The sequence below is a fragment of the Rhinopithecus roxellana genome, chromosome 22 (assembly GCF_007565055.1).
Source record: "Rhinopithecus roxellana isolate Shanxi Qingling chromosome 22, ASM756505v1, whole genome shotgun sequence".
In the NCBI taxonomy this organism is placed as follows: Eukaryota; Metazoa; Chordata; class Mammalia; order Primates; family Cercopithecidae; genus Rhinopithecus; species Rhinopithecus roxellana.
The window spans coordinates 1,708,310-1,718,653 of NC_044570.1; the positions used below are offsets into that span (position 1 = coordinate 1,708,310).

General features: G+C 39.1%; 1 pseudogene; it reads right to left on the reverse strand.

The window, feature by feature from the left end:
• Positions 1-230: 230 nt before the first annotated feature.
• Positions 231-10,344, reverse strand: part of LOC115895664 — a 32,447-nt pseudogene continuing 22,333 nt past the window's right edge.

The window sequence follows — 10,344 nt, forward strand, 5'->3', positions numbered from 1 at the left end:
TGTTTCATTAATTATTTTAAAGATACAGTGCTTTAAAATGCCATGAGAATTTGAATACATACCTTGGACATTTCCAATTCTCTTTCCAATATTTCACTATGGATGAAAATGTTTTGCAGTATGACGATGGAGTAGAGCATCTTGCAACTCATGATATATTTCGTTTAGCTTAGTTCTTGTGTCCTGTGCAGATTGACTGACAATGAAAACTCATCAATCTTATATTCAACCTAAGTTGAGCCCCAGATCTTCCTCAGCACCTCACACTCTCTTCATTGGCCTGTTTCAACTCCATCTGAATATCACAGTGAACAAGGGCCTTAAATTCTTCCAGCACAACTAGGTTATATGAGGTAAGTTCCTTAACTTGATTCATAACCTCTTGGGAGAAAGTTCCAGTCAAAAACACCTGAGAGGCCAGGCTTTTGGCACACGCCTCCAGTGCTGTCACTTTTCACCCAGTCATTAACATTTCATTGGCAGATGCGTCACCCATCATTTTCAGAAATGTAACAGTAGAACAGCCATCTGGACTGTCCAATACTCATATAAGGGGTTTGGAATAAATCCTTTTCTTTAGCCTACACAAGATCACAAAGGGGAAGTATGGATTCACCTAGTCCAATGGCAGGGCCATTGACTGACGCAACAATAGGCTTTTTAAATTGAATAAAAGTATTCATAACATTCTTGAAGGTGTCCACCATTTCAAGCCTTGCTCACTTTCTGTCATTCCTTAAATGTTTCACAAAGTACCCAAAATCAAGACCACAACATAAGACACTTCCAACTGCACTGAACCGCACTAGTTTGCTGTCATCTGCAGCAACCCTATGCAGAGCATTAAGCCTTTCTTTAATTGCTTCTGTATTCAGTGCGTTTTTTGTCTGTCGATCTAGTTGGTAGCAATATCTGGATGAATCCATCCTCTTTCTTCACTACAATGTCTCTGTATGTACTGGCACTTTCTGTTAGCTTTATGGTAAAGTACGTCTTCTGAAAAAAGATTGCTCTCTGTCATCATGCGTAATATTTGTTGGGCTACCTTTCGCTCTTGGAACTGATGTATGTATGTCTGTTGTTGTAATGGCTGCTAGTGGGTCTACTAATATCACTGTAGCTTTTTGGGTAGCTGAGCCTGTGTCCATGGAAGCAGTAACTGAGCCAGATATCTGAGACATTAGTGGGTGTATCAGGGTCCTGTTCTCTATTCCAATGTGTTCTGCACTGGGATCTGACAAAGGGTCCCTGACAGGTTTCCCTTCTGTCACCTTGAAGTCCACCATGTCCTGCTGATCTACCGTAATAGGGTCCACTTTCTCAAGTACCTGAGAGCCACTCAGTTTTCTTGTTGCAAACAAGTGTCTTGATAGTTGAATTTAGTAGATCTATATTCTTTGTGTGAGAGAGAAGTGAATCTGCCTTTCTCTTGATGTTCTCACTGGCAGCAAATAACACGCTGGTTTTGGATCTGTGGTGTTTGACAGTCACTAGTGTTTTAGGAGAACTCTTAGAATAGTTCACGCTGGTAGATCTGCAAGTTCTTCTTCTGGAATTGTTTGAAAACATTCTACGTCTTCTGGTACATGCCAGTTTTTTCTGTTTTTCTATCTTTCATCTATTAAAATCATTTATACATTTTTAACATCTCATGAGGTGCTGCTCTGGCTCCCAAGTGTCATCCTGTTTGTCACAAACTTTCCATGAAACAAATAGATTATGTTCTCATTTTTGTCTTGTCTTTTGTCAACAATAGTTTCAACCTCAAGCTCCTGGCAAGATATGAGGAAAGACTCAAGATTGGGGCAGTTGCTGTGCCATCTTTATTTCAGTTGTGTCTCCACATAGCTTCCAGTGATTCACCAGGTTCTGCGTATGGATGAGCCACTTCTACTCCATCACCACTTGTTTATGAAAATTATGTGAAATAGCAGCTATGCTATGTTCCTTAGGCTCTCCACCCTTAGTCTCTGGTGGGAAAGCTTGGACTTTGTCTCATGGTGCATGATAGGTAGCTCAGTATCCTCCTGTTAGAATAGCTAAGTCCACAGCTCCTACTGTCTGGTGTAGTACAGAAAGCTTTTCCCTGCCTGATGCTCTTTTGTGTTTCTTTGTTTAATTGTGGTTGCGATGATGATTATATTGAACATTATAATGTTACACCATTTTTAATGTTACACTGGCTTACATTCAGTAACACAAAAATCCTTATTCCTGTGTAACTTAACTCCATTATTTCACTTACAATGTTCTCAAAAATTATGCATTGTATGTCAAAAAAATAAATTAGTGATTTTTTTATTAAATATATTATTGTTTTAACTTATGTTGAGAACAAATTATGGAGGTGCACATTGTTAATTTTTTATCATTTATATTTTTCATGCATTTGTCTTTACCTTAATCTTTGATTATTCATAATACTTTTGAGTGTGTGCTCATTCTACCCTGAAGTACTCCATAAAACATTTATTAAAGGGTAGTCTACTGGTGAAAGGTGTCCACTTTTATCTGGGAATGTCACAATTTGTCCTTCACATTTGATGAACAATTTGTTTGATCAAAATATTTAGTTTTGACAGCTTTTTTCCTGACTTCACTTGGAATATATTTGTCTACAGCTTTCTAATATCTTAGTTTTCAGATAAGAAATCCACTGGTTATTCAGGTAAGAAATCTACTGGTTAATTTTGAGGGTCCCTTTTGCATGATTAGCTGATTCCCTTGTTTCCCTTGAAAATCCTCAAAATTATCTTTGTGTATGTTTTAGATAGCTTAATTATCAGGTAAGTTTGAGTTTGTTTCTTTGAGTTTCTGTTATTTGGCATTTGTTGAATTTACTGGGTGTTTTATTTGCTGACTTAAATTGTTGTGTTCTTTACTATTATTTTGTTAAATAATCTCCTTGATTATATGTCTCTCCCTTTGAAAGCCCCAAATGCATAAGTATGGCTGCTTCATGGTGTCTGTCAGGTTTCTAAGCTGTGTAAAGCTACCTTGAATCTTTCCAGCCTGTGTTGATGACCACTATGTGTTTGACTGCCCCCAAGGATATGTATCACAGTGTGGGGCCAGATTGTCAGTTGGCCTCACAAGGCTGATGCATCCCAGATTTCAATTCCTAGACTTCACTCATTGCAGTCTCGTTAGTGCACCACAATGTAGCAATCTCTAATTGTGAGGCACACAGAGCTCTTTGTCTCATGGCAAAGAAAATTAAGGAGATGGATGCAAATCGTTTGAAGCAAACTTTTATAAATCAAAGTACAAATTTCTTCACTGTGGAGGTGGAATACGAGTGGTTTACCTACTCTGAGACTGAGGCTTATGGTTTCTAAAGACAGAGATGTAAAGAAATGTACTTACTGGTCGTGGAGTAAGCATTTTTTGGGTTGGTCGTGAACCTTGGACTTAGATTAATCTGGAAATGAAGTGATGATTTATAGAAGCTTCTAAGCTCAGCATTGCAACTTGGCCTGGGACCAAGAAGGAGCTGACATGACAGCTTGACCTGAGACCTTGGCCTAGGACCAATCACAGGCAGAAGTATTGTCTCATGACAACAATAATAAAGGAGGTTGGATGATGCAAATTTCAAGTAGGAAGAAAAGGGTAATAAGCAAATGAAGAAAACTCTCCATAGTAAAGAGGGGATTTGTGAGGCTTTCCAACTATAAATCTGGGCCATTACTTTTTATGAACAGGAAAGACTGAAATGTTCCGAGGTGTCTGTGAGCTGCCTTGCAGAAAGCACCACTTCAGCTAGGTTCAGAACCTGGCCTGGGAAAAATGAGAGGCTAAAGTAAAAGCTGTATCTGCATCGCTGGGCTGGGGTAAAGCAGAAGCTGAAGGGATAATTCATAAATGCTTTTCTTGCATTCAAAGCATGTCCAAAATAGAAAAGAAAATTATTTCATCAGAGCCCACTGGAGAATACTGTGTATCACGCCCACAATGGGAGGAGTGTGTATATTCTTGAAGTCTGCTGATTATGTGAATGAAAAAGGCACTTATTCTGTTGGCCTTGTTCTCTTATCTCTGCAGGCATGATTATGTTTTAGGAAAAAATGGCAAAAGCATTTTCATGTTCTACCTTGTTTTCTTATTAGTGTAGCTGTGGTTACATCTTTAGGATATCCTCCTGTTCAACTTTTTTTTAATCAGTGTCTGCAGCCTGAGTTTTCAGGCTGTTCCTGTGTATAAAAATGTTAATCAAGAACCACTTCTAGATTCCTCACTGTTTTTTTCTCTCACACTTTCATGATGGTAACTTTGTGTATTTTGTAGATGAAATAAAGACTGTTAAGGGCTTTTCTGTAGAGTTTTCCATTTTAGACATGGAATCAAGGTTCCCTTTAGAGTACATTTGAAATTTTTATATTAGTCATGTTCAATCTGTACTTTCTTCTTTTAAAATAAAGGTTTCTAATACAGGAATATATTGTTTTAATTATTAGAATTGAACATTTGAACATTCTAGTACTAGGGGGCTCTTTTTCATAGCTGTAAGGTTGTAAAAGATGTTTGACCTATGTCTGCATTCTGCCATAGAACTCCAAAAATCTTTGCAATCTCCAAATACTGTCTTTTAATATAACAATGATGACTCAGAGCAACATGCTGGGGTTTGTCAGTGAAAACACAAAGGCATTATTTGAGGGTAGGGACTCTAGGGTGCACTCTGCATCATTCCAAAATGACACAGGTGCTGCAAGTAATGGCAGCAGCAGCCCATTTAGAGAGGCTGCTTCAAAGATACGAGGTGCAATGAGGGAGGTGAAGCCAGGGCTGTGCACTCTGTGAAACTGCTGGAAACTGAGAAAAGGCAGAAACCACACTCACACCCAAGTTCAGTGAACAGAAGCCGCACTTACTCAGGAGCAGTGGCAGTTGCCCCATCACAGATGCAGACTCAGGCATCCCTCAGCTTTCTGAGACCTTGGAATCCATTTTTCCAATAATGGCCCTGAAGTGACTGTTCCCATTGCCTGGCCTCTCCCAGCTCCCATGCCCACTATGACATTGTACAAATGTGCCATCATCCACAGAGATTCTGGTCTTATATATAGTAGAAGACATAGATAGAATTTAGATTTTCCTAAAACAGTTTATTGCTCACCAGTCTGCTTTTATATGTGTGCTCTCCAGCACAACTCGATTACATGAGGCAGAGTCCTTCATTTGCATCATAACCTATGGGGTGAAACTTGCAAAGAAACCTTAGAGACCAGACCTGTGACACATGCCTTCTCTCCTGTCAGCTTTCACCCAGCAATTAACATTTCATTGGCAGACGCTTCACCAATCTGCTTGGGAAATGTAACCATAGAGCAGCCATCTGAACTCTGTCCAAAAGTCACGTAAGGGATTTGAAACCAAGCCTTTTCTTTAGGTCACATGAAAGCACAATGAGGCAGTGTGAATATACCTATTCCAAAGGATGTGCCACTGACTGGTAAAACGAAAGGCTTTTTAAATTGATCGAAAATATTCACGAAGATCTTGATGGTGTCCAACATTTCAAGGCTTGTTCTGTTTCTGTTATTTCTTAAGTCCTTCACAAAGTACCAAAATAAAGACCACAGCAAAAGACACTTCCTGCTGCACTGAACATCATGAGATTGCTGTCATACACAGCAGCCCTATTCAGAGCATTCACCATTTCTTAATTGCTTCTGTATTCAGAGCATTATTTTTCTTGTTGATCAAGTTGATAGCAATATCTGGGTGAATCCATCCTTTTTCCCCACTACAACATCTCTGTTTATGCTGGCACTTTCTGTTAGCCTTATGGTGAAGTATATCCTCTTGATAAAAGGCTGGACTCTGCCATCATCAGTAACATTTCTTTGCCCACCTTTCACTCTTGGAACTAATGTATGAAAGTCTATTTTTCTGTTGGTTGCTAATGGGCCCATTAACACCACTATACCTTTTTTGGTACCTGACTCTGTAGTTACGGAAGTCATGGAAGTCTGGTTCACAGTCTGAGTCAGACATCTGGGAAAATAGTGGGTGAATCTCCGTCTTTTTCTCTATTCCACACTGTCCTGTCCTGTTGTCTGATAAAATCCTGATGAGATTCCCTTCTGCCTCTTTGAAGACCACTATATCCTGCTGATCTGTCTCAATAGGGTACAGTTTCTTGAGTTCCTGAATGCCACTCACTGTTTTCTTCTTGTTAAAGGGGCTGTGAGGGCAAGTGTCTTTCTTGATAGTTGGATTTCCTAGCTCCATATGCTTTGGGTTGGATAGAGGTGACACTGGGTTTCTGCTGCCTTTCTGGCTGGCAGCACATAACTGGCTGCTTTTGAATTTGTGGTGTTTGCCAGTAACTAGATTATAGGAGAATTCTTAGAAAACTTGGGGGTGGTAGATCTAGAAATTCTTCTGTCATTGTTTGAAAAAGTTCTGCTTTTTCTGGTCCATTTTTTTTTTTTTTTCTTTTCTGTTTTTCAGTCTGTTGTTTGCTAAAGTCATATATCTTTTTCACTTGTGCTGTTCTGGTTCCCAGGTATCATCCCGTTTCTCCTAACCTTTCCAATATTAAATACTTTTTTCTTTTGAGAGGGAGTCTTGCTCTGTCTCCCAGGCTAGAGTGCAGTGGCACAATCTTGGCTCACTGCAAGCCCGCCTCCTGAGTTCATGCCATTCTCCTCTCAGCCTCCAGAGTCGCTGGGACGAGGGAGTCTGCCACCACCCTGGCTAATTTTTTGTATGTTGCTTCACCGTGTTAGTCAGGATGGTCTTGATCTACTGACCTCGTGATCCACCCTCCTTGACCTCCGAAGTGCTGAGCCACGCGCCCGACCTTTTCTTCTTTTTTTCTTTTCCTTTTCTTTTCTTTTTTCAAACAGAGTGTTGCTCTATCACTGGAAGGAGTCCAGGGGCATGGTTGAGCAATCTGCCTCACTGCAACCTCCACTCCAGGATTCATGTGATTCTCCTGCCTCAGGCTCCCGAGTAGCTGAGATTACATGTGCCTGTCACACCCAGCTAATTTTATGTATTTTTAGTAGAAATGGTTTTCGCTGTATTAGCCTGGATTGTCTGGCTCTCCTGAATGCGTGATCTGCACGCCTCTATCTTTCAAATTGCTGGTATTACAGGTATGAGCCACTGTGCTTGACCTCTGTCTTCCCACTTTTGCCCTGTCTTTTGTCAACAATAATTTCAACCTCAAACTCCTGGGAAGCCATGAAAAAAGACACAGGATTGGAGCAGTTGCTGCCTCAACTTGTTTCAGTTGCATCTCCACATAGTCATTTGTTTCGGCCTCCAGTGCTTCACTACATTCTTTGTACGGATGAGTCTATTCCAGTTTGTCACCACTGGTGTAGTGAAAATTGTGTGAAATACAGCTGCTGTGTGGCCTTAGGCTTTCCACGCTTACTCCCTGGTGAGACAGCTGGGGCTTTGTCTCATGGTACATTATAGCTGGCTCAGTAGCCTGAGGTGAATAGTAGCTAAATCCACAGCTCCTACTCTCTGGTGTATTACAAGAAAGCTTTTACCTGCCCGTTATTCTTTTTTTCCTTTTCGTTTGGTTTCTTTTTATTGTGGATTGCTAGGATGATTGCATTGAATATTCTAAAGTTATTCTAACTTTTCGAGATATGGGTAGCTTACCTTCAACACCTACAAATCCCTTACCCTGTAGAGCTTCACCCTCATTATTTCACTTATTGAGTTGTCAAAATCTTACCTTTACAAATTGTACGTCAAAAACACAAGTTAGTGAATAGTATTTTTATACGTACACTAGTGTTTTAAATTACAGGGGAAATAAATTTGTGGAGTGTGTACATTGTTAATGTTTCACATTCTCTAATTGGCTTCATTTATTTATCTTAATACATATTCATTCAACTGTTTATTTAGTGTCTGTTAGTTTACCATGAAGCACCCATATGGCATTTTTCAAAAGGTAGCCTACTGGGAAAATATCTCAGGCTTTATCAGGAAATGGTTATAATTTTTCCTTCACTCATGATGGACAGCTTTTTGAACATAAGATTTCTGTTCAAATGTTTTTTCTTACAGCATTTGGAATATGTTAATCTATTGCTTTTTGTCCTCTGAGTGTTCAGATATCCGCTGATTATTTTTGAGGGTTTCTTTGACACGAGTAGCCACTTCTCTTGCTGCTTTCATGATTTTCTCTTTTCCTTAAAGAGTTTAATTATCATATATTTGCATTTGTTTCTTTGATTTTCTCTCTACTTGGAGTTTATTGAGCTCGATATTACTTAACACTACTGGTTCTAAATAGTCTTCCTGATTCTTTGTCCCATCCTTTCAACTCCAGTATGTGTAATAGGGCTGCTTCGTAGTGTCCCACAAGCATTTTAGGCTGCCTTCTCATTACTTTATTTTTTCTATCATTTTCTAAATTATTAGTGTCAACTACTCTTTCTTCAGTTTTGTTCTTCCCCATATCATGCCTGCTTTTAAATATTTGTATAAACAAATACATATATTATATATAGAAAGACATTTTTAGGTTTTAAAATAATTTAACTCTTTGTATTAATAATGTTTGTTCATATATTTTGTGCTTCTCTTGTTTATCCTAGTAGCTTATTAAGAAGCTTAATTTTAAATATTATGTTTTAGTAAGACTGCCATTTGGACTGTATAAAAAATGTGTTTGGAACATAATTTTTTTCAGTTCTTAAAATGAACCATACTTCTCTATTTCGATCTCTGATTTATGATTATGCTGGTGCTGTAAATGGGCATTAAAATTTAAAATGCTGTAATTTGAAAACAAGGTTTTCTTATTCTATGGAATGAAAAGGCTTTGTTTATTCATTATATAGCTCTTTCTGTGCTGTACATCAATCTTACTGGACTTCTTCTTCGGTCTTTTTTGAGCCGCACTGTTTTGGGGTGCATATCTGTAAACCAAAGTTCACACACACACCACACACATTTTTTTCACTATATATATATATATATATATATATATAATGTGTGGTGTGGTTATATTCGTGTGTTTATGTGTTTAGTTTCCAATGTTTTTGTCCAAAAATGTCTAACCTCTTAAGAGAAAAAGGACAATAAGGAAAACATGTTCTGGCTTTTTAAATCTTCTGACTGTTGCGCAGAAGGAAAAGAGCCTGCATAATGTTTGGAGAATTAAAGAATGACTATTCACCTCTGTCGGGATCTCCATAAAGCAGAAGCAGCCATCAGTGCACAATTCCTCCTGAGATTTGGAAGACAACGTCGTTTTAGTTCATCATGGCTCTTGTAAACTGTGTCAGAATTATTTGCAAGGCAGCATACCACAGTTGTGGTTAACAAAGCATAAGTAGCTGCTATTGATCTGTGCTATAGAATTGACAAATTTTAGTTTTGGTTATTATACAAACTTTTTTGGAAGGTATAAAACTTCAGTTAGACTCCAGTTATCTATAATATTTGCCTCATACTAATCCTGCCACAGCACCTATTGTATAATTGAAGAGACAGGTATACAGTGCTCTGTAGTACATTGCAGCACTTTCTCTGAATCTACAATCATTTGCTTTGGTCAATTTGTCTTTGCACCTAAAGTATGACTTGCATAGAAGTCACAAAAGTGAATCCTTCGTTGAAGAGTACACTTACACCTGTGTGTGCCTTTTTAAGAAAGAGCTTGTGTCCAAAATTGCTGGGTTCTTGGTCTCACTGACTTCAAGAATGAAACTGGAAACACTCACGGTGAGTGTTACAGTTCTTAAATATGGTGTGTCCAGAGTTTGTTCCTTTAGACGTTCAGATGTGTCTGGAGCTTCTTCTTTCTGGTGGGTTTATGGTCTCGCTGTCAGGAGTGAAGCTGCAGACATTCATGGTGAATGTTACAGCTCTTAAAGGCAGCGCGTCTGGAGTTGTTACTTCTTTCCAGTGGGTTCGCGGTCTCATTGGCTTCAGGAGTGAAGCTGCAGACCTTTGCAGTTGAGTGTTACTGTTCATAAAGGCAGCGTGGACCCAAAGAGCGAGCAGCAGCAAGACTTACTGCAAAGAAGGAAAGAACAATGCTTCCACAGGGTGGAAGATGACCCCAGCGGGTTGCTGCTCGCTGACTGAGGCAGCTTGCTTTTATTCCCTTATCTGATGCCAACCCACATCCTGCTGATTGGTCTATTTTACAGAGAGCTGATTGGTCCATTTTGACTGAGGGGTGACTGGTGTATTTACAATCCTTCAGCGAGACAGAGTCACAGAATGCTAGTTAGCTAGACCCAGAGTTAATGAGACTCAGAGTACTGATTGGTGTATTTACAAACCTTGTGTTAGACACAGATGATGGGTGCATTTATATCCTTGAGTGAGACACAGAGCCTAGACGGAAAGCTT